Source organism: Schistocerca nitens, chromosome 9 (genome assembly GCF_023898315.1).
Source record: "Schistocerca nitens isolate TAMUIC-IGC-003100 chromosome 9, iqSchNite1.1, whole genome shotgun sequence".
In the NCBI taxonomy this organism is placed as follows: domain Eukaryota; kingdom Metazoa; phylum Arthropoda; class Insecta; order Orthoptera; family Acrididae; genus Schistocerca; species Schistocerca nitens.
The window spans coordinates 261,789,955-261,814,709 of record NC_064622.1 but is presented as its reverse complement, the minus strand read 5'-3'; the positions used below and the strand labels follow the sequence as shown (position 1 = coordinate 261,814,709).

General features: G+C 44.4%; 1 protein-coding gene across 1 annotated transcript in view; it reads left to right on the top strand.

The window, feature by feature from the left end:
• Nucleotides 1-24,755, top strand: part of LOC126203433 (PDZ and LIM domain protein 3) — a 449,093-nt gene that overhangs the window by 359,145 nt on the left and 65,193 nt on the right. The gene's annotated exons all lie outside the window — the stretch shown is intronic.

Sequence of the window (24,755 nt, the reverse complement as noted above, 5' to 3'; positions counted from 1 at the left end):
GACTGCTTTGTAACCTACTGGATCCGTTGTGACGCCGTGAGTCAGTCAGTGTGAACAGATCGGTTGATGGGCAAGCAGTGTGAGAGCGGCTCATGACTGTATCTGCTACACTTGTAGGGTGACGAGTGTTCGTTTTATAAACAGAGTCAAGTGTTCGAAACTATATGTTTCATTAACACAGACAATACAATTCTCTTTCGAACTTCCACATTCTACCAACTTGGGGGAACTTAGGACTACACATGAGTAGGCCTAATGTCAAATTTTGTCCGCAATTGCAGTTGGGCTTAGTCGCGAATCCATGGTTCAGTTCCAGGGTGTAATACACTCATGCTCATAAAATAAGGATAATGCTGATACATGGTGAAACAACGCTCTGGTGGGCGGTTTTTGGGTTTAAATCACCTCGGGGTATGACCATGCGGTGCATTTGACCTGCAGTCGTCGCACGGTGGCGCTGGCAGCAGTCCACATACGCAGAGGTGTGTTGGTGCTTGTCAGAGTACGGTGCAGCGAGTAAATGTGCAGACATTTTGAGACGAGCTAACGGTGACTGTGTGTTGAAAATGGCTCAAAGAATACATATTGATGACGTTATGAAGGGAAGAATACTGGGGCGACTGGAGGCTGGTCTAACACAGCAGGTCGTAGCACTGGCCCTCCATGTGGCACAAAGTGTGACCTCAAGATTATGGCAACGATTCCAGCAGACAGGAAACGTGTCCTGGTGCTACAGTACGGACGTCCACAGTGTACAACACCACAAGAAGACCGATATCTCACCATCAGTGCCCGCAGACGGCCACGGACTACTGCAGGTAGCCTTGCTCGGGGACTTACCGCAGCCACTGGAACAGTTGTCTCCAAACACACAGTCCACAAACGACTGAACAGACATGGTTCAAATGGCTCTGGCTCTGAGCACTATGGGACTCAACTGCTGTGGTCATTAGTCCCCGAGAACTTAGAACTACTTAAACCTAACTAAGGAGGAGGAGGAGGATGTTAGTGTTTAACGTCCCGTCGACAACGAGGTCATTAGAGACGGAGCGCAAGCTCGGGTTAGGGAAGGATGGGGAAGGAAATCGGCCGTGCCCTTTCAAAGGAACCATCCCGGCATTTGCCTGAAACGATTTAGGGAAATCACGGAAAACCTAAATCAGGATGGCTGGAGACGGGATTGAACCGTCGTCCTCCCGAATGCGAAAACCTAACTAAGCCGGCCCGAGAGGCCGTGCGGTTCTAGGCGCTACAGTCCGGAGCCGAGCGGCCGCTACGGTCGCAGGTTCGAATCCTGCCTCGGGCATGGATGTGTGTGATGTCCTTAGGTTAGTTATATTTAATTAGTTCTGAGTTCTAGGCGACTGATGACCTCAGAAGTTAAGTCGCATAGTGCTCAGACCCATTTTTGAGCCAAGCCTAACTAACCTAAGGACATCACACACATCCATGCCCGACGCAGGATTCGAACCTGCGACCGTAGCGGTCGTTCGGCTCCAGACTGTAGCACCTAGAACCGCACGGCCACTCCGGCCGGCATTTGTGAAAATATTAGAATCCTGCACTAATGGAGATTTTCTTATTTTTTTAAAAAAGCGATAGACTGAAGAGACGTCCTGAAATCTGGGACAAGATATTGCCAATGGAGGTACCAAAGCTGATTGACTCAGTTAATAAATGAAACTTCCTAATCAATTATTTACCTTTCTCCTAGCATCCAAACTACTGGTAAGGGTCGATTGTGAGACATGGTTGGACACCTCAGTCGGTATCACTTACCCACAGCAGGAAAAAGGTAGCAGGTACAAGCGCACAGTTTTATTGTACCGGGAGATTTCAGATCAGTGCACACTCGGCTGCAGAGTGAAAATTGAATCGGGAATTGATAAATGTTTCCACTGAGTACTTATGCAGAACGAACAAGACATATGTTTATAATGGTGCGTAGTATGACACAGTGTACGCTAAGTAAGTCAGTTTCGAATTTCCAGCCTCCTATGTACGTTGATACTGTTGCAGATTTTCATCCCAGGCAAACTTGGTGGAACAATAAGAAGTTTCGAGATGCACTCAATCGATGTTAGCGCGAGACTTTGATCACAGGAATTATTAAAAGTGGAAATAAAGAAATGTCCACGTACTACTTGCACTTCTGAAATGGATGACTGCTTAATGTTTCCCTTTTGTTTTGCATATTTCATACTTCATACTAAAAAATCAACATTCTGCTGTGCACGTTCTTTTTAAGAAAATGATTGCCTCCTAAACTAGGTGATTTCCCTAAATCACTCCAGGCAAATGCCGGGATTGTTCCTCTGAAAGGGCACGGCCGACTTCCTTCCCCATCCTTCCCTAATCCGATGAGACCGATGACCACGCTGTCTGGTCTCCTTCCCCAAACCAACCAATCCTAAACTAGCTCCAAAGCTGAAATATCAAGGTGGAGAGATACGTATTATATTTAGTGTATGTAAAGATACAGCAGAGGCAGGAAGGGAAGAAAAAAAGAAAAGGTATGAATGAATGTAAAATCGATGTAATGCATATCATATTTATTGCGACAGCAACGTTTTATATTTCCGATATAGCCGTCGTGCAGGAACCTCAAATATCAGTTTAGAAGAAAAGGAAAGCAGCGCTTTGCAGTTAGAACCAACCTTCCCCTGGCGTTGACAAACACCTCGCAGTTCTCGGAGCCGCTGCAGTTCATTACCCCAGGTATCGCATAGGCTCAATAGCAAACATTGCCGTTGCCGTGTTTAATTTGCTGTGGTCGGCAATCCCTAGGCTCTTGTAACTAAGTGCGTAGGAAACCCTGCCTTCCGGCGTTACCGTGTTGCTGCGCAATACACCCTAGGACTGTCAATATTTTTAAAAAATGTTAAGAATCCGATATATCGATATTTAAACGGCATGTCATTATATATCTAAAATATTATCAATATATCGATATATCAGCGAAAAAAATGTCGACGTACCATCCAAAAAACAATATCGGCTGCACTTTCTAAATGTACTGCCAGTTTTAGAGCTGTAAATTTAGGTATTTGATTTATTATTAGATATTCCGTACAGCAGCAAGTTCCCAGCCTGATTATCTCTCTCAGAGTAAGAACTGGAAGGAAGACGATGCACGTTCACGCTTGCCGATAACCACCTTGCTAACAATGGGAAATGCAGGTAAGTAGCACAACAAAAGGTATCCGATGGGTCCGTCGTTCGGTTTCATCACATATCGGATTTGTCCGGAACACTTCGTATCTATTTCCCTGTTTCTTCATTTCTAGAAACGCCAGCGACCTAGCAGTTGTAGTGCCAAAATTGCGTGCTGAAGTTAAACGTTGCAGTTTCTGGTAATAGCACCGACTGCCGGTTACGTCAGCATTTCCCCTTCACACGTCTCCGCCCACAGGGAAGACCACTTTTGTCATTTAGGTTTTTGTTCACCAGTTTCAGCAACTGTTTTTGAAAAATGCCGATGTGAAGAAATAGCACACTAGTTGCGTTAAAAACTAGTTTTTTTAACTCATCTGGCGTGCTATCTCTTCACCTCAGATATCTTGCCATTCCATTCGCACCGCCACCACGCGGTGCAATCGGACTTCTTATTTGTGCCATCTATGTTTGTTTCGCACAGTCAAAGAGAAAGATTGGATGTTTTGAAAGCTCAAAACGTAGTAAAACTCCTTACACAGTGAAAGTGAAATTATGTTCTACTACAATTTAAAAAAAAAAAAGACTTCAAATATTTGTCGAAAATTGCGAAAAAAATATAATATAAAATAAAAGTACCTGCTCCTTATATCACTATTACGAGATCGATATATTGGTGAAATGATGTAACTGATATATATCGCTATTTCGCGTCGATATATCGATATTTTAATCAATAGCCCTAATACACACCTCTTTCACCACACCAGCGACCATAAGCCAGGAAGGTATCCCCCCCCCCCCCCCCCGCAGCCGCCGTCCAGTTAAACATTCCGATTAAGGTCCCCCTAAATGAACCATCTCATCAAGTATGGGTTGCCCGAGAATGGGCGGCTTTTCCTGCCTAGAATGATCCCTCACGGCCGGCCGGAGTGGCCGAGCGGTTCTAGGCGCTACAGTCTGGAACTGCGCGACCGCTATGGTCGCAGGTTCGAATCCTGCCTCGGGCGTGGATGTGTGTGATGTCCTTAGGTTAGTTAGGTTTAAGCAGTTCTAAGTTCTAGGGGACTGGTGACCTCAGCAGTTAAGTCCCATAGTGCTCAGAGCCATTTGATCCCTCACGGAGACATCCGTTTGGGCAGACCCTAGCGCAAAAAACCGAAAAGTATCTCGTGTTACACACAACTTGAAATTTCTAGAATTTCTTGCCATATCCGAGACTTAGTTTTCATGCTACTTCAGCTTCGAAAGTTAGCTGATAAACATGGAAAGAGATATATGCAAAAGTACGACGCTTTTACTAAAATGTTTGGATCCGCGACTGGTTGGAGGCCCGGACACTCTTCGTCAAGTAGTGTAGGGAAAAAAAGCAAACCGGCGATCACGACCTGAAGACCGCGCGGTATACGACCGACCGCGGTGTCATTCTCAGTTATTTATCATCGGTTACGATATGGAAGGGCACGAGGTCCACAAAACGCACTCCCGACCGTTGTCGACGACCAACCTTAGAGCCGCTACCTCTCAATCAAGTATCTCCTCAGTCACGAAACTGAGTGCACCCCGGTAAATGCAGCCACAGACTACACTAATTGTAGAGGACAGCTGTGTCAGGTATGTGACGACCACACGTGCCTCTGCTTGGCCCATCCACCTGGCGTTGTGGGCCTGCAGGTGCTGCGCTCAGGGTGTCAGCGAAAATAGCTGCCAAGGCCGTGACGCTGGCCAAGACAGCGAACGGGCCGACCGGTGCCCTTGGCCAGGACGCCGGGCATTCTTCTTTGGGAGCACATCGCTTCGATTCTCGAAACCAAAGCCAGTCTCATTAATCGTCTCTCTGGGGTGGTTTCTTAATCAGACGTGCAGTCATCCTTCCTTGCGGGCGTTGCGCGATCGCTAATTTACTCTCGTCAACGGTGAATCTGCGAAAAACCCGCCAAGTTAGCCGAGAGCGCTAATGCGCTGCCTCCTGGACTCGGGTAGGAGCGCCGGCCCCTGATCGAATCCGCCCGGCGGCTCACCGACGGAGGCCGGTGTGCTGGCCAGCCTGAATGTGGTTTTTAGGAGGTTTCCCACATACCACTGGGTGAATACCGGGCTGGTCCCCACGTCCCGCCACAGTTACACGGCTCTCAGACATCTGCACACATTCGTACTATTCCATGGATTACACTAAACACAGACAGCTGGGACACACTAATTGCCTTCCAGGGGGTACGGGGTGGCGGCAGGAAGGGCATCCGGCCACCCCTTAAATTAACCTTGCCAGATCCGATTAACCATGCCGACCCTGCGTCATTGCGGGAAAAGGCACAAGCGAAAGAAAGAAAGAATGGTGAATCTGCAAATAGATGTTCATATTCATTCTGAATGTCTTTGCTCAAGAATACTATTATTCACTGTAATGATAAATACGTCGGGGCATTTAAGAATAGCGTTGGTGATACTAGAATCTAATATCTCCGTACCAAGTGCTCCAGAACATCGAACGGGATTCATATCATAAACAGAATCCGTACTACCCTAAACGTTCGCATAAGAATCCAGAAGAACGTCAGACCTGTAACCAGCTTCTTAAATTTTTGAGCCGTGCAATTTTTCTTCTTTCACGTGTATGTACGTGGACTATTTTAACCTTGGTGTGTTCGCTGTATGAGCCATAGGCAACTTCTCATGATGCCTCTTCACAAACGTGAGGTAATCCTCTTCGAGGTGGTACCTACAATTCTTAAAACTTTTCTAGTTTCGCTTCGCAGGTCGCGACCAGTTCTGGAGTTTCTAAGCACTATATATATAATCTTAGTAGACCGTGATCAGTCCTGGAGCTTCTAAGCACTCGTACGAGTGACGATGGTCCACGAAGCGAAACTGAAAAAGGGTTAAGAATTGTACGTACCACCAAGAAAAGTGGTTCAAGTGGCTCTGAGCACTATGGGACTCAACTGCTGAGGTCATTAGTCCCCTAGAACTTAGAACTAGTTAAACCTAACTAACCTAAGGACATCACATACATCCATGCCCGAGGCAGGATTCGAACGTGCGACCGTAGCGGTCTCGCGGTTCCAGACTGCAGCGCCAGAACCGCGCGGCCACTTCGGCCGGCCACCAAGAAAAGAATACATTTACTAACATTATATATATAGTTTTCAGACCTCCTTTCAAATTTACTCTATATACAGGGTGGTTATAATTAAACTTTAAAACCGCTGTAGAAATAACTCCACTGCTCAGAATGACGTCAAATTGCACCGGAATACTATCGCAGAAGGGAGAAAACGTACGGCTGAGAAAAAATAAATAGTTACAAAATGTAGCATTTGATGGCGCTGTAAGCATCAAACTTTAATAGTGGTCGACTACAAATGACAAATGAATCATACAACAATGCCTAAAGGGTACGTTGGACGTTAAACAAAACTGTACTACTCAGTGTACATGGGTGTACAGATGTGATACCGTTAGTTACGTAAGCCCATCCACCACGGCAAGGTCATATCACACTGGATGGGAAAAATCGGTTTTTAATTGTCCTGAGGCCAAAATTCGCATAAAAAGCATCAGTCAAAGTCAAATCGAATTATTAATTTCCGTGCGCTGGCACACATGTTCAATATGCTGTCCACCGTTTTCTGCAACAAGTTGAAATCGAGAAACAGCATGTTCCACAACTGATCGAAGTGTTTCCGGGGTCACGTTCAGAATGTGTTGCGCAATGCGTTCCTTCAGTGCAGCTAAGTTTGCAGTCGTGACACTGAACACAACATCTTTCAGATAGCCCCACAGCCAGAAGTCACACGGATTAAGATCAGGTGATCGGGACAGTCAGGCTGTAGGGAAATGGCTGCTGATAATTGTAGCATTTCCGAAATGGCGCTTCTGCAGCTGCTTAACTGGATTTGCAATGTGCGGACGTGTGCCATCTTGCATAAAAATGATCCCATCCACGCTGTTGGAGAGCTGGAATGACGTGGCTGCGCAAAAGACACTCATAGCGCTTACCAGCGACGGTACAGGTAACAGGGCCGGAAGCACCTGTCTCTTCGAAAAAATATGGCCCTATGATAAATGATGCGTCGTATTGCCGGTTACTACACTTATTATTTCTGGGTAAGAACGCAATTTCTTTGGCTGAGTAGTAGTATCGCGAGAAAGGAAGGGAAAAGAAACCCCGTGAGCAGGCCCTGAAGACCACGCGACAGTCGAGCGATCGGCGCGTCGTTGTCAGTCATTCATTATTGGATGCGGTATAGAGGGATGTGGAGTCAGCACATGGCATCCCGGCTGTTGTCCACATTTCGACCTTGGAGCCGCTGACTCTCAATCAGGTAGCTCCCCAGTTAGCGCCGCAAGGCTGAGTGCATCCGGGTCCATTCCTCCCACCAAGAAAAAAATCCGTGACAGTAACGGGAATCGCGTTGACCACTCGACTACGGAGGTGGACAGTATCGAGAAAACGATAAATAAATTTCACAAATTTCGGAAAGTGTATGGCAACTAATAAGAATATTTTGTACATTCTTATTAGCGAATTATATTCCTTGCTGGATTTATCAAAAACTGTCGCCAATTGCTTCGGTGACAACTAGAAACCCATTACACTATATCTTCGTATGTATCTACCAATAGCAAAGAGGGGCGCTTGTGTGACTGCTTTTACAAACGTGTCGATTTGAGATAACTGCTGAACGGCAAAACATGCTTTCGTTCCACTCTAGCAAAATAAACTGCATATCTCAAACAACGTTCTGGTGTCCGTGACCTTACAGAAAGGAGAAATTTAGTTTCAGCTGCCATGCATACTTTTGGGACTGTATCACATGAGGTCATTTGAAATGGAACAATTCTCTCACTGTTCCGAATTGCCCCGATTTTCATTTGAGAATTCTGAGATTCCTTCACGATTCTAAGTAGAAGGTTATTTATGAGGCAAAAAATTTCAAGAAATATAGACAGCGCAGTAGTTAAGTTGGAACTGCAAACGCATTTATTACACCGAGAACTAAACACTTTCCTGTACATGTAAAGAAGTTTGAAGGAGACAACAGCTCGTGTTAATCACAGGGAATGATAGGCAGATGAAATATTCTTAATTCTGCTTTGTCGGCGAGACTTGAACACTTCGGGAAACGTCTAAATTTTGTGCAACAGCAATTAACTGTATGTCTTTACCCAACGGCGTCACTGAAACCACGCTTATCAAATATTCGAAAGATTTCACGCTGGTGTCTGATAATATCTGCACTGTAAAAAATTCAAATACCGAGTCATCCAAGTGAAATTGTGCGATGTAATCGAATGAGTGAATCGTATTTACAAGTGAGTTTCAAATTAACTGTTCAGCAATCCCGATTTAGGATATTTATCACTTTGCTAACCGTTTCAGACGAACACTGGAGTGGTTTCTCCTACAAGGGTACTAGCTTTCCCCCTCGCTGATGATGTAATCGATGGGAAATTAGTCTAGCCGCATGTCAGCACGAGTAGCTGCGTTAGCCTGTTGCTTATACTTCCCGCGGTGCAGCTGCGTGTCACAGGTCACCTGCCATGGGCGAAGTCTTGTACGAGGGGTTGTTTGAACGTGCAATGAAGACCCTGCACTGACAAGGAAAATGACCCATTATTGATCTAAATATGCATTCATTACGTTTCTTTAGAATGCGATGTTTTCATAACAAGAAATTTGTGGAAATCGGATACTTTAGTGATGAAATTTTGTCTCGATAGAAAGTGAAATGAAATTATCATATGGCGGTGTTGGCCAGGAGGTCCCATTCGGATTCGGCCGCCAAGTGCAAGTCTTATGTCAGGCGGCGCCACACTGGGCGACTTGCGGCCGATGATGAGGATGAAATGATGAGGACAAGACAACACCCAGCCCACGAGCGGAGAAAATCTTCAACCCGGTCGGGAATCAAACCCTGATCCAGTGCATGGGGGGGCAAGCACGTTACCACCCAGCTGAACAGGCGGACGATAAAAAGTGATACATATGATTAAACTGATAACAACTTCACGTGACATCTTGCGAGCGATGCGTATGATGGAACACACTTTGAATTGTGGTGATTGTGTCATCGTCGTCGTCGTCGTTGTTGTTGATATCAAGTAAGCTTTACTTAGCAGTAAGTACTAGGATTTCAGTTAAAAACTGAAAGACACAACGTTAAAGTTCCACAATAATAGTTGCTTTATATTTAATTGTGAACCGGCTTAACAACTCAAGAGTAAACAGACAGTCCACACAACGTAAGCAAGAGCTTCTAGCTGCACAAGGGAAAGAAGCTCTCGCTGATGTATGGACTGTCTGTCCAGTCCTAACTTGTCTGATGATTCCCTACATTCAAGAGAGCCGAAAGCCGGCTCACGACAAAATGTTTAATAAATATTATTGTGGAACATTAATACAGTGCATTTCAAATTATTAATAAACTGTCCAGTCACCTCTTCTGTCGTTGTTCGGCATTGGCGTGGCACACAATAAGCCTGACTTCCTATTTATGAATAGCTTCGACGTGCACGAGGAGTGAACTGTACAACAGAGCCGTTTCAGAATAATCAAAACCGTTCACATATTATTCGTGAACGTCTGAGGATATGACCTACATTTAGAACAAAGTTTCGTTTTAGAAATAGTCAGAGTTGAATTGCTACAGTTTATGTAGTCTGTTCCACTGCATTGACTGCTTAAATGTATAGTTCGAAGCGAAAAAAAAAAACACAACAAAAAATGAAAATATCCTCCGGGTACTCTTAGAGAACAAACACAGAATAATGAATGGTATCTTCATCGTCCACACATCATGTTATCCATACTTAACACAAAAGGATGTTTTCCCCTCTGTTCACACGTAAAGAATCACTATTTATTATAGCATGTCCACACGCTCATCCCCCCCCCCCTCCCCCCCCCCCACTCCCAAATAAAAAAAAAGTTAACTTTTGAGTGTGTAAATTCTCTTTAATAAGGGGAAAGATGGCTAACGAAATCCGCTGTGGTATGCCATTGCCAACATTACTTTTTTTATGCAACGCATAATACCGGATGGTGAGGTACTCGTATTTGCGACAGTTAATCTTACAATGTCATAAACATACCGGTATAAATTGATTTCCTGTATTCTTGACAGATGTCAAAAAACAATCACAGCTGATCTCCGCCCTCTAGTAGCGAACTTCAGTGCAAGTAACGAAAAGAGCTTACGTTGAAGGGTTTTGTCCGGCATCAGGTATGACACTATCCTATGATTCCATTGTGTACTCACTCATCGTTGCACAAGAACAAAGTACACTCATCACAGGCATTTACCTTAGAATAGTGACAGTGAGGCGCAATATCCCTGACACTCCTGTGAGGGATGGCTTCGCCGTCTGTATGGTCTATCGCCCACTGAGGCGCACGGCCTTAACTTAGCTGTACTCCAGCGCAGTTCAGCTAGCTTTACGTAAACAGTCGTCGCTGAGCTTGACAGTTAAGTGCCGCAAATTACATCAGTTGACGTATTTGGCAAGCACCAAGTCAGAGGCAAACTGCGTGAAGCAAGTGACAAGTTGAACAGCTGAGTTCTGGTTATTTCATGGGCTGACACCGACTGTCAAGTGGGAAGCTCGCCTGTCACCCCGGCTACCCTCTGAAATTTTGTTTTCAACACGGCGTAGTAGAATGGGTGCTTATAACAACAACATATCAAGCGTGCATTGTAAGTCAACACCTACAGAGTGAATCTACATCAAGGGGGGAGCCAGAATCGCATACATTCCATACCCTTGCACCAATTCCGAGAATATCGCCATAACACCTCGAACATACGATTTCCAGTGTATGTCGAATGCCTCTCGCAACTAAATGGTCTATTACGCTGTATGAAAAGTAATTTGGGCCCCAGAGAACTTCGTGTGTACTGCGTAGTGAGCGAATATAGCGTGTCGCATATTGAACAGACTACATTCAACATTATGAACACTTGCTATTTTTTTTTCTAGGCCTCTCTTCCGCTTTCGCAGTTATACAAGCAACGTAGGACATATACCCTTACATCGTTAACTATTTGTTGTCCTGTCTTCCTCAGTTGCGCATGATGATATATTGGTAACTATTACTTTAGATCCGTCGAATCGCAGCTCCATACAATAAATTTTTCTTGCCATTCGCGTTTCGCCTTTTGTGCAAGGTATCTTCAGTGACAAATTTCGTTCAAATGGTTCAAATGGCTCTGAGCACTATGGGACTTAACTTCTAAGGTCATCAGTCCCCCAGAACTTAGAACTACTTAAACCTAACTAACCTAAGGACATTACACACACATCCATGCCCGAGGCAGGATTCGAACCTGCGACCGTAGCGGTCGCGCGGTTCCAGACTGTAGCACGTAGAACCGCTCGGCCACTGCGGCCGGCGACAAAGTTCGTAGATGCTAATGTACATGTGTTCTTTTTTCTGGTTTACAGCCGTTCTTCTTCTGCTTTCTGCCATACGATATTTCTTTTTCACAGCACAAGGAAATGAACATTTGTTTGCTTGATGTTTCATTCTGGAGATACAATGAAGCGCGGAAGAAACTGGTATAGGCATTCGTATTCAAATGCAGAGGCTAGAGTACACATGTCCTTTTTCTGCTTTCTGCCATACGAAATTTCATTTTCACAGTACAAGGAAATGAACATTTGTTTGCTTGATGTTTTATTTTGGAGATAAACTGAAGCGCCAAAGAAACTGGTATAGGCATGCGTATTCAAATACAAAGATGTACAAACAGGCAGATTACGGCGCTGCGGTCGACAACGCCAATATAAGACAAGTATGTGGCGCAGTTGTTACATCGGTTACTGTTGCTACAGTGATAGGATATCAAGGTTTAAGTGCGTTTTAACGTGGTGTTACAGTCGGCGCACTAGCGGTGGAACGCAGCGTCTCCGAGGTAGCGACGAAGCATGTCACGAATGTACCGTGAATAACAGGAATCCGGTAAAAGATCAAATCTCCGACATCGCTGCGGCCGGAAAAAAGATCCTGCAAAAACGGGACCAACGACGATTGAAGAGAATCGTTCAACGTGACAGAAGTGCAACCCTTCCGCAAATTCCTACAGATTTAAGTGTCAGCGTCCGAACCATTCAACGAAACATCATCGATATGGGCTTTCGGAGCTGTATGCCCCACTCGTGTACGTTTGATGACAGCATGACACAAAGCTTTACGACTCGCCTAGGTCCGTCAGTACCGACATTGCACTGTTAACTGGAAACATGTTGCCTGGTCGGATGAGTCTCATTTCAAATTGTATCGAGCGGATGGACGTGTACGGGTACGGAGACAACCCCATGAAATCATGGATGCTGCATGTCACCAAGGGACTGCTCAAGCTGGAGGAGGCTCTGCAATGGTGTGGGGCGTGTGCAGTTAGAGTGATATGGTACCCCTGATACGTCTATATACGACTCCGTCAGGTGACAGGTGCGTAACCATCCTGTCTGATCACCTGCATCCATTCACGTCCATTGTACATTTCGCCGGACTTGGGCAATTCTAGCAGGACAATGCGACACCTCAAATGTCAAGAATTGCTACAGAGTGGCTCCAGGAACATTCTTCTAAGTGTAAACACTTCCGCTGGCCGCCAAACTCCCCAGACATGAACATTATTGAGCCTTGCAACGTGCTGTTCAGAAGAGATCTCCACCCCCTCATACTCTTACGGAATTATGGACAACTGTGCAAGATTCATGGTGTTAATTCCCTCCAGCGCTACTTCAGACAACAGACAAGTCCACGCCACGTCGTATTGCGGGGACCCTACACTATATTAGACTGGTGTACCAGTTTCTTTGGTTCCCCAGTGTATGACAGGATGACAGAAAGAAGCTCATGATTACAACGTGAATGAAGCTCTCTGATTTATTGATGTATCGACATGGACGGTCCACCGTAGACCACTGATAGAAAAATATCTTAACCGAGAGAGATCAGACACGAATGCCGAATGCCACACCTGGTGAGGGCATTCACACTCAAACCCTTATACGAAGGGCGTTCAATAAGTCATGCAACACATGTTGTTCTAGGCCAATTTCGGTGGAAAAATGCGGATTTAGTTTTGGGACTTCGTGAAGCATCCCCGCTTCAGGCGCTATGATTTCATGAAGCTTCGATAAGTGACGGCGCTATACGTAGCTTTCGAAGTGGTGTCTGTAGTGGAGGTGCGTTCCAAGCAGAGCTGTCACTGAGCTCCTTTTGGTGGAAATCAGAGCATCGCAGATATTCATAGGCGCTTGCAGAATGTCTACGGAGACTTGGCAGTGAACAAAAGCCCGTTGAATCGTTGGGCGAGGTTTCTGTCATCATCGGAACAAGGTCGCGCAAACCTGTCCGATTTCCAGCGTGCCGGCCGGCCGCACACAGCTGCTATTCCTGCAATGTGTTCATCGCCACAAAAATGCAAACGAACTTCTCTTTTTCCACTACAGTGCAAGATATCACAAATGTTGGCGCACCCAAGAAAAGCTCACAGAACTTCACTGGGCTGACTTCCCCATGCACCGCGCCGGGTAGCCGTGCGGTCTAGGGCGTCTGGTCACAGTTCGCGCGGCTCCCCCCTCGGGCATGGATGTGTGTGTTCTCCTTAGAATAAGTTAGTTTAAGTTAGATTAAGTAGTGTGTAAGCCTAGCAACCCCCGATGACCTAAGCAGTTTGGTCCCATACTCCTAACCACAAATTTCCAATTTCTTCCTCATCCACCCGACAGCCCGAATCTAGCACCTTGACTTCCATCTGTTTGTCGCAATGTACGTTGCGCTCTGTTGTAAACAGTACATGGATGATGGGGAGGTTATTGACGCAGCAAGACTTTGGCTCCGACATCGGCCTATAAAGTGGTACCATGAGGGCATACAGGCCCTCTCAAATGGTTCAAATGGCTCTGAGCACTATGGGACTTAACATCTGAGGTCATCAGTCCCCTAGAACTGAGAACTACTTAAACCTAACTAACCTAAGGAAATCACAGACATCCACGCCCGAGGCAGGATTCGAACATGCGACCGCAGCGGTCGCGCGGTTCCATACTGAAGCGCCTAGAACCGCTCGGCCACACCGGCCGGCCAGGCACTCTCAGTAAGGTGGCGTAAGTCCTTCGCAATGAGTGGAGATTGTATTGAAAAATAGGGTTTTGTAGTCAAAAAATCCCTCAGGCATGGATGTGTGCGTGTTGTTATTAGCGTAAGTTAGTTTAAGCAGTTTGTAAGTCTAGGGACCAATGACATAAGCAGTTTGGTCCCTTAGGAATTGACACACATTTCAATATTTTTTTTTAGCGAAAAAAGTGGGAAATAATGCGGCGTATTGGAATGCTGAATAAAACCAACATGCTTTCAGAAAAGACAGTATTCTATTACTTATCGCCGGCCGCTGTGGCCGAGCGCTTCTAGGCGCTTCAGTCCAGAACCGTGCTGCCGCTGCGGTCGCAGGTTCGAATCCTGCCTCGGGCATGGAAGTCCTTGGGTTAGTTCGGTTTAAGTAGTTCTAGGTCTAGGGGACTGATGACCTCAGATGTTAAAGTCCCATAGTGCTTAGAGCCATTTGAGCCATTACTTATTCAACGACCCTCGTAACTGCTTCTGTCAGAACGCAGCTCCACCTCAACCAGTCTCCGAGCGAATATTGCGAAGGGAAGCGGCACAGAAAGCTCCGCATCTTCATTGGGCCAAACAACAATGAAACTGGGCTGTATTTGACTGAAGTGTGAACCAACGAGTCGAAATTTCCCCTCGTTTAAAATGATACAAGGCGTCGAATGCACCAATGGCCCAATGAGGGGATAACTCAAAGTGTGTGGAGGGTGTTGTTCGCACCGTAGTTTGTTCCATGTTGTTATGAGACTGTTTTTCGTACCGTGACTGTCCACTCATTCTGGGTAATGTGAAAATAAACCAGGATGTTTCTTCTTTTTTTGTCATTCTCGGTGATCAAGTGTTGTCCTTTCTTCTCCCTCTTCACGATACCGCGGAAATTCCCGTCTCTTTAGGCAACAACAGTGTTCAAGAGCTGTAGGCATATTTTCCTTTCTTTCTAAGTGATGAGTTCCCCCTTAAATTTACTATGTGCAAATACGCAAAGTATGTCAGGTGGTTGATACGTTTTTTTCCACGATTAGCAATTATATGAAGACCGAAAGTAGCTGAGCTTAGTTGTTTGAGAAGCTCAGTAATATGCTTCTTCCAGCTCAAGTTTTCATCAATATGTGCACCCAAAAATTTGGAGCATTCTACCCTATTTACTGACTCCTGCTCATGTGCTACATCAGTTGCTGTATAACTCTATTCGTTGTACAGAACTGAATATAGCGTGTTTTTTTCAAAATTTACGGAGAATCAATTTTCTGAGAACTGTATATTACTTGGAAAATATCATTTGTCATCTCTTCTATCGTATTCTCTCTAATGGGGTTTATTATAACACTGCTATAATGTGAAAAAAGTAACAATTTTACTTGTTAAATGTTAACTGGAAGGTTATTCACGTATACAGCATAAGGAATAGAAGTGGACCCAAAATTGAAGCCTATGGGAATCCCTTTGTGATTTCTCCCCAGTCACTAAAATTTTGTTTTTTTTTTTCGACATTGTTCGGATCATTTAGCACAACGTTATGCCTTACATTTGTTAAGTATACAGTATTAATCCGACGTCTCTTTGGCATAATTAATTTTTTGTTCGATATGCTTATATGAGGGTCATTCGGAAAATACAGTGAAAATCTGATGAAGCTTTGCACAGATGCGGTTGGCACTGTGTCTAGTAAGCCCGTCGATTGCATCATGTTGCTCTTTTCAGTTCTGAGCTCACAGTGAGAACGTAAAGATGGCTAGAAATTTGCGTCTCCCGCCAAGTAAGAGGGCCTGGCGAAAGATTTCGCCTGAAGATATTCAATTCACGTAACATAACTGTCATGCGGTTCGTTCTACACGACAACTCTCGGCCCCACTCTGCAGTGGCAATGAAGACGCACAGTACGGCCCGTAATTGGCTACTTCTGAGGTCCATCTCTGCTCAAGTGAACCGCTGGCTATGAAGACAAGATTTTGACACAGACAACGAGCTGCAGTCCAGAGTAGAAAATTGTCGAAAAGCACTTGCGGCTGTCTTCTATAACGAGAGAATTGAAAAGTTGGTACAACGTTAAGACAGATGTCTAAGTCTGAGCGGCGACTGTGTAGAGAAGTAGCTGGAAGGTGTAGCTAACCGTTGCAAATAAAATAGTTTTGATTTTCACTGTGGTTTCCATTTCGCGACCTATCGTTTCTTACTTTCCAAATGGCCCTCGTATTCTGTCATGCAAGGCCCTAGAATGGAGGAATATATTTCTGAGGTGTCACACTTAGTGCAAAATAGCGCATAGATGCAAAGCGTTGTCATGTTGGAAATCAGAGAAACTGGTAGCATTTGGCATGCTTGGCTACACAAGAAATCAGACTATGTTCGGCCACACACACAATATGTATTGTGAATGCCGTAAGTGCTGTAGGCTGCAGGATGAGGAATTAAATAACAGTAAAGATGAAAAAATGCATGAGTCGGATGAAACTGATTAAGAGTCTTGATGACTACAGAATCAGCAAGAGACAATACACTGAGAATTTGTAGCAAAAATCTTGAATGACTACAAAACTCGACAATACCACGTCAGAAAAATATCTACGGTACATTAATGAAACACTTTCTTATTGCGTTTAAGTCTTTCTGTTGCTGCATCAGATGGGGAGAGAAGTTTGTTAGTAGCCATAGAGGAGAGTCCGGCGGCGGCGGCGGCGGCGGCGGCGGCGGCGGCGGCGCAGCGTTTGCGGGAGCGTCTCGAATTTCTGCGTACGTGCGTGACGGCGTGCTTTGATGCGCATGCGCGTCGCTTCGCGTCATGGAGTCCGCACGCAGCGTCACGACGACGCCTGCTATTTCTGAATCGGGGACGATATGGGCGGCGCCGCACTCGGCGGATTTGTTCGCCACTAATTCTGGCGGTCCGCACGTCATGCACAGATCTCGCCGTCTTCAAATTACGCACAGACGCGGCCGCTTGTCCGACTAACAAATCCTGCAGCTAGTGGTCAGCTGCGACCAGCGGGCGAAGATCAAAAGCGTGCGTGTCGTCGTGACAAGCTGATCCGTCAATAATATCCTCACCTTCATTACATATAAAACGTTTGTGGCCCATTGTATTACTTTTTCTTGGTCACCCCTCAGATGGAAAGCGGCTATTATTTTCATCAAATGATTTAAGCCCATATATTTACAAATGTTCTCGAATTATTGTTGTGCCTTTCATTCCTAAGACTTGTCTGATGCAGCTCATCATGCTAGTGTAACCTGTGCCGGCCTCCTCATTCCTACGTAGCTACTGCAAGGTACATCCATATAAAGTAAGCAGTACTGCATTGAAGCTTTGGTGACCATTTACAATTGTTAGCCCCATATTTCCTTCCATTGATAAACCGAGTGATTCCTTAATGCCTCAGGTTATGTTCTATCAACTGACTCTTTCTTTTAGTCGAGTTGTACCACACATTTCCCCCCCCCCCCCAATCTGATTCAGTACATCCTCATTGGTTATGGAATCTACTCATCCAAACTTCGGCACTCTTCTGTAACGCAGCATTCCAGAAGCTTCAGTTCTCTTCTTGTCTGAATTGTTGGTCGTCAACGTTTCACTTTCGCACAAGGCTATACTTCAAACAAATAACTTCACAAAAGACCTCCCAATACCTGCATTTATTTCCTCTGTTAACAAATTTCTCTTCTTTGGACAATCTTTCCTTGCTATCACCAGTTTGCGTTTTATATTCTCTCTACTTTGATCATCAGCTTTTTGCAGCCCAAGTAGCAAAACTCATTTACTTTTTAGTGTCTTATTTCCTTATCTTATCCTCTTAGCATCGCCTGGATTAATTCGATTACTATTAGTTACTACTGTTTTCTTTTTATTCAAGTTCATTTTATTCAGCTTATGCTGTCTCTTCAAGACACTATCCTTTCCGTTCAACTGATCTTCAAAGTTCTTTGGCGTCTTTGACAAAATTACCTTGTCTTCGACGAATGTAAGAGTATTTATTTCTTCTCCCTGAACTTTAATACTATTTCCAAATTTCTCCTTGGTTTCCTCTACTGCTTGCTCAACGTACAAATTGAACAACATCGGGCACACGCTAGTACTCTGTCTATTACTGGCGTCTCAATTACTGCTTCTCTTTCATGTCCTTCGACTTTTATAACTGTAGTCTGGTTTCTGCACAAGTTGTCGATAACTTTTCGCTCTATGTATTTTATCCCTGTTACCTTCACAATTTCAAAGGGCAAGTTGATTCAAATACAGTGCATCCATCAACTTCTTTGAGAAATTTCGTGTCAGTCTCCCAAATTCTGGTGTTTTCCTTGTTTCTTCTTATCCAAATATCGCTATGAATGATGTGGATTATCATCAGCAGCAGCAGCAACAACATCATCATCGTCGTCGTCGACGTCTGCCATTTCACATTTTCTGCTGGATAACGGTCTCCTCTGGAAAGTGTACGCATCCATGTTTCATGTTTCTTCATGTCGTCGGTGCCGCGCGGAGTGGCCGCGCGGTTAGAGGCGCTATGTCAAGGACTGCGTGCCCCCTCCCGCCGGAGGTTCGAGTCCTCCGTCGGGCATGGGTGTGTGTGTTGTTCTTAGCATAAGTTAGTTTAAGTAGTGTGTAAGTCTAAGGATCGATGACCTCAGCAGTTTGGTCTCTTAGGAAATCACACGCGTTTGAACATTTGTCGTCTGCCTGCTCCCATTACGTCACCCTCTTAGTCTCATTTTACCTCTTGGAATTCAGTACGGAACTTCCTTGGCCTCTCTACATCCCTTCGCCTGACCACAATTCGCGAACACCTCAGTGTCATTGTCATTGCAGTCATAATTTACATCCTAAATATCAGTCTGTCCCTTGATCAATTTTTATCCCTCTCCCCTAGTAGTTTTTCAGTTTCTCCTTTTCCTGTTGTGCAACCTCTAGTTCTTGAATGTTTTCGTGTTGAATGTACGCGTTTCATTGCCATAACTTAAAGCTCACGTAAGATTTCCATTTCACGCACAGCGGAAGGTTGGTTATTAAAACTTATTTAGTTTCTCAAACTCCTCCTGCTTTTAGTATCCTGTATATCATGAAATAATTTTACTAGTTATTTCTGAACAACATTTCCTCCGTCTTTAACCACTTCTATTGAAATATCACAATCTCTAGGCACAGTTTCTCTTATTGTATATTATTATTATATCTGGGTACAATATTTCACTGTCTCAGCCTATGTAGTATGCCCAATCTGTGTACAATCTCTCTCCGTACCTCCTGTGGCTTTTTTTTTTTTACACTTCATCTGGCACCAGTTCCACAATCATACTGTGGAAGTAACATTTGGCTATATTGGTTCGCATACGAGAGTGACGTTATTGTAGTTGTGTGTAAGGCAACGTTGAGATATTTTATTTATCCATTTACTTTACTTGCGTTTCAATTTTTTCCAGTTAGTTACAATAACTCCAAATCGTTCAGGTGGACCTATACCGACAGAATTTTCCTATTTTATCATTTATTTCACTAATTTGTTGCAACACTTTTAAGTACACTCATTGAAAGAATACCTGTAGGAAATAGGATGAGCTACCAAGAGAAAACAATTTACTGGTCTCACTGTAAAGGTCTATTTCATCAGCGACGAATTATAAGCACGCCATGTGAGTACTTCAACCAGTTTGTTATCGCTGCGGCTGATCCCGGCGGAGGTTCGAGTCCTCCCTCGGGCATGGGTGTGTGTGTTTGTCCTTAGGATGATTTAGGTTAAGTTATGTGTAAGCTTAGGGACTGATGACCTTAGCAGTTAAGTCCCATAAGATTTCACACACATTTTGTTATCGCCAGATAATAGATTATTCACAAATCTCAGTATTCTGACTATAGTGTAACAGCCAAATTTACATTTACTGAAAAAAATGCACAAAATACCATTTTTTCCGGGGAATGAAATTGCATATTATTTTGTCCAAGGAGATTAACGGGACAACGGAAACCTGTTAAATCGTACCTCTTAAATAACATACTACACCGTTAATTATTGTTTACAGAACACAGAATAGGGACTGGTAAAAAGTTAACATAAATTAATAATAAACATATTTGCCGTACTGTAGTATACAGTCAAACTGCAGTATATCTTACTGTATGCCCAAGATCCTTGACGGATAATATACGTGTATCCTTCAACAGTTTTCTTGAGTTCAACAACGTGTTCACATGGACTCTGACCTAGTTCTTCTGAAAGGCTGTTGAGAAAACACGGAGACCGTGTTAGAAAGGTAGATGTATAATTGTAGTCCTGATCTCAACGAAAAGCGCGTGTGTGTGTGTGTGTGTGTGTGTGTGTGTGTGTGTGTGTGTGTGTGTGTGTGTGTGTGTGTCTGTGTGTGCGTGCATGCTTGTATTATGGTGTAGTGCAGGGTAAGCAGTGACCGGTGGAATAAATAATGTGTCAGCCTTTTTTGAGATTACTGGATAACCTTTCTCAGAAATAAACCTTTCTCAAAAATATGTACGGTACATACCAAAAAAATCATTGTACACGACATATAAATCCTTCATCAGCTCACCCTGTTTGTAACAATACGGTCATATATATGGATTAATTAACTTTATAATTGTCTATGTTGCTTTGTATTAAGTGTTATCAAATTTAATTGTGTAAATGATGTACGCCGGAAAAAAATTGACTAACGTAGTGTTTTCGGAGATCATCACAACTATAGGCTTCGTTAGGTGAACCCATTCGCTGTGATAACCTAGTAATCTGTCAAATAAGTGTAGGCGTTTTCCGTACATGCTGTAAGTAAGCAAAGTGTGGAGCGCGACAGTTGCGGCCAGTAGGAACTTGGCACTTGGATAATTTGGACACACTTGGCGAAACGAGTCGACTGTGGCCTTTCTGAAGGAAACTTGCTGGTGGTTCACCTCACGTGACTTACGACAACCACGAAAAACGTAAATCACGACGGCCAGGTTGGAAGTTGACTCCTTTCTTTCCAAATAACTATCTTACGAGAAGCTTTATTGATAAGGCGATTCAGAATAAGTTATCACTTATTACACATGCGGCTCAGTCACATAAACGTGTCCACTGCGTACGTTCGACGTCAACGGGCAATAACCGCTCACAGACCTGAGGTGGCAGCGCTAGCAATGAAGGGTGTACAGGGTGAGTCACCTAATATTACCACTGGGAACACCTCCCAAACCACAACAAACACTAATTACCAATTCCGCAGACCGAAAGTGAGGAGAGGGGATGGTGGAACTGGTTAACTCAGACCATCGAGAAATGCACGGAAGTATGATTTTGAACACATACTTTTCTTTTTTGTTAATGGAAACCTGTTATTATTTTTGCGCAACTGAAAATAGAAAAAAATACGAAGTAATTTGTAACGTAAAGTTGACGTTTGAGTAACTCCTCAGCAGTTCAGTCGTGTATATCGGAGAGAAACGAATTAGTTAGGGCTACAAAAAGAACAGTGATTTAACGTAGGTACAGAAGAGGCATGAAGAGCACGTTACGTCCACATGCTAACATTTTTATTAGTATTTTTCGCTGAAGAATACTGTGCGGCACTGATTTGTTAGAAGAAAATGTACATTGACACGAGAATGTAGTTAAACTTGCAAATTTGTTTTTTGTTTTCGATTACAGAATGTAAAAGAGTGTGTCCTGACATTTCAAGCCAATAAATGACCAAAGTGGTGGTCATCATCTGCTGCACACATTTGCAATCTACCAGAGTACATCTGGTGTAATGTTGCCACAGGCTCCTCAATACGATGTTACATATCCTCCGGGGTTGTAGGTACATCACGGTACACGTTCGCCTTTAACGTACCCCACAGAAAGAAGTCTAAAAGTGCAAGATCAGGGGAAAGGGGTGGCCAGTTTGTGTGTCCGCCACGTCCTATGAAACGTCTGTCGAACATTCTGTCAAGATTCAACCTAGTGTTCACTGCACAATGTGCAGGAGCACCATCATGTTGGTGCCACATACATCTACGCGTTTCCAGCGGGACATTTTCTAGCAATGTTGGCAGATCATTTTGTAGAAACTAGACGTATTTTGCAGGTGTCTGTGTGCCTTCAATGAAGTGAGGACCAATTACTCCGCACCACACATTTACATTCCACGGTCACTGTCGCTCTACCTGTCGAAGCCAGCGAGAATTATCCACGGACCAGTAATGCATGTTTCGTAAATTCACTGCACCGTGGTTTGCGAAACCTGCTCCATCAGTAAACAGGTAAAACTGCAACGCATTCCCTGTTAATGCCCATTGACAGAAATTCACTCGATTATTAAAGTTGTAGTGTCGGCAGACTTGCCAACACTACGCACACTAATTGAAAGAGGCGGCCAAGATGCACGCGCTAACTCACGAAGGATGGCGTGAGGTCTGAAACAGGATACGTAATGAATGTTATAAAGAAAAGTACGTAGCTGCTATAATACTTAACTTTAATCCATCCTTTGTATACATCGTTCTTGATGAGACATCTGGAGATTGTGGCGATACAAGTGAGACTCTTTAGATACAAGCTATCTAAGGCAAATGGCGCCTTGCTAGGTCGTAGCCATGGACTTAGCTGAAGGCTATTCTAACTGTCTCTCGGCAAATGAGAGAAAGGCTTCGTCAGTGTAGTCGCTAGCAACGTCGTCGTACAACTGGGGCGAGTGCTAGTCAGTCTCTCGAGACTTGCCGTGTGGTGGCGCTCGATCTGCGATCCTGACAGTGGCGACACGCGGGTCCGACATGTACTAATGGACCGCGGCCGATTTAAGCTACCACCTAGCAGGTGTGGTGTCTGGCGGTGACACCACAAAAGTCATCTCCATTTAATTGTTGATTCAGCGACACATGATATGGGTGAAATTAGTGACGATGATGTACGCGTATTACACTGCTTAAACTTATTGCACTGCCTCTAGCGATGTCAAGTTAACTCATGTGTGGGTTCGCGGCAACAGCAGCTAACGAACAACTGCACCTGCTTCTCCTGTGATGGGTTTGTTACGGACCCGTTTTGCGTGTTAGGACCGTACCTGTTGCGTACAGTTGTTTGTAGGTGTTTTCAAAAGTGCGGTGCGTTGGATGATCTCTGTTCGGGTACTTTTCTGCATACAACCTGCAGACTGCAGCTGCATTTTGTCTAAAAGAGTATCATCCTGCCTTTTCAGAGTTAGCATAAACCATTTTCACAGTTCTTACAACACTGTACACACTGTTGTACTTGCGACCTCCACGCGTTCCTACTGCGTGTAATTCTGTTCTTACTTGTGTCCAGTACACTCTCGCAGACGTCCGGTAACACAGTGTACAACAGTTATTCAGAGCACAAGGACTAATTAAGCAAGCGCTACATGCAGACTCTGAGACAGCCAAACTCGTAAACATCGTAGTCTTCGTCAACATACCCCTACAGATCTAGTTTGTTACAACACGCGACTGAACGTCTGAGATTTCAAGCGTCACCTTTACGCTACAAATTACTCCGGATGTACTTAACATTTTACAATGAAACAAACGTCATTGATTAAGTATTTGTTTCTATTTTCAGTTGTGCTAAAAATAATAACAGGTTTCCATTTAAAAAAACGTAAGTATGTGTTGAAAATCCTACCTCCGTGTATTTCTCAATGGTTTGTATTAACCAGTTCCACTAACCCCTCCCATCACTTTCGGTCTGTGGAATTGCTTATTCAGTGTTTGTTCTGGTTTGGGAGGTGTTTCCAGTGGTCATGTTAGGTGACTCACCCTGTATTTAGCGTGCTGGGAAGACGCGGAAAACATTGCAGTCGTTGTCGTAATGTGGATATGGAGCGATTTATCTGATGCCCAAAAAAGAATGTTCGTTGGCTTTCGGGCCAAGGGAGGAAGAATTTCCGAAACGCCTAAGTTCGTAAAATTGGTAAATTTAATACGGACAGCTGTAATTTTATTAATTATTTTATTGGGCTACCAGTTTCGGTGCCTCACTGGCAGCATCTTCAGGCCCCTATACACATGGATAGATAGGTCATTTAAACTTCCACGCTACTGTACAGGTCACTAATTTCAACCGGCTACCATAGATTTCTGAAGCTTCTCTGTAGACGTGGGCTCTCCACACCGCTTTTCTTCAAGTCTTTGACTAGCCGCAGTCCTGTTCCATTTATACAAGATGGAACTACAAAAAGTTTGTAAAACGTTCGCATGCCGCCGTGATTAAAGCATACCTTGCATGACAAAATGGCGCTAGCTACAACTTGCGCCGAGGCAACTGTGGTGAGCCACGGTCCGTGGATGACATGGGTGAGCGATAGCTGTAGACGTGTGTACGGGCGAACAGAAGTGCAACTGTTGAGCAAGTGACCAACTCCGCAGCAGGCGCTTGGTCCATGCACGCATGCTGGCCGCCTTCATTGCCGACGAAGGCTAGAATTTGCACGCCAGTACCGTAAGTGGACATCCACCGAGTGGCGACGGATGGCCTTTTCAGATGAAACATGTTTTATGCTCCAT